Genomic DNA, 1,108 nt, shown 5'->3' with positions numbered 1-1,108 from the left:
CTTTTTTTGACATTTACTTATTTATTTATTTTTATTAATTACACTTTATTCACTTTGTATCCCCCCATAAGCCCCTCCTTCCCCCTTCTTCATGCATGCCCCTCCACAAGTCCACTGACAGGGGAAGTCCTCCTCTCCTTCCTTCTGATCTTAGTCTATCAGTTCTCATCAGAAGTGGCTGCATTGTCATCTTCTGTGGCCTGGTAAGGCTGCTCCCCTCAGGGGGAGGTGATCAAGGAGCAGGCCAATCAGATTATGTCAGAGGTAGTCCCTCTTCCCATTACTATGTAACCCACTTGGACACTAAACTACCATGGGCTACCAGATGGATCTTTTATCAATGCCCCAGAATCATTAATTCTATGGTCGGGAACAGACCAGTGTTTGCCTGCCTGGTTATCTTACAGATGAAGAATCAAAGACGAGGAAAACTGACTTACTCAAGGCCACTAAGCTTCTTCTGGAGGCTAACAGGGTCCTCTGGCACAGAAATACCCTTTAGGGTTCTGAGCTCCTGGACGGAAATCACCATTACGAACTTTTTCCTAGGTAGGGTGTGTAGAGAGATGAACACTGAGACTGTGTCATTGGGAAACCAAAGATGCACAGCTACTGCACACTCAAAGACAGGTGTGGGTGCCTGTTCCCACAGTTACTCTTCAGGAGTGCGTGAGCACAAAACTGGTGATTTAACTAGAGCAGCAATTGATCAAAGCTGGCAGAGAATTGGTTCTTTCTGGTGGTTGTGAGAATTTGTTCCTTGTCTGTCTCCAAGTCTCCAACCTTGACTTGCATACATTCTCTCTCTCTCTCTGTCTCTCTCTCTCTGTGTGTGTACAAATTTTTGCCTTTCGTTTTAACAATAGTCACAGAGAATTAGAACTCATCCTAATGACCTCATTTGAACTTAATTTTATTAATTCCAAATAAGATCACATTTTAAGATAGTATCTCTTCTTTGGGGGACACAATTTAAACTAAAACAAAGTTCTTCCTTGTACCCTAAAACTTCAGGTGGTAATAGCAGTAGTGATAATAATAAATAAGACACCAAAAGAAGACCTACAGAGGAAACGAACCTGGGCCCATGGGAGCTCACAGAGACTGA

Source organism: Psammomys obesus, unplaced genomic scaffold, assembly GCF_907164565.1.
Source record: "Psammomys obesus unplaced genomic scaffold, mPsaObe1.curated_primary_1811, whole genome shotgun sequence".
In the NCBI taxonomy this organism is placed as follows: Eukaryota; Metazoa; Chordata; class Mammalia; order Rodentia; family Muridae; genus Psammomys; species Psammomys obesus.
This window is presented reverse-complemented; position numbering follows the sequence as displayed.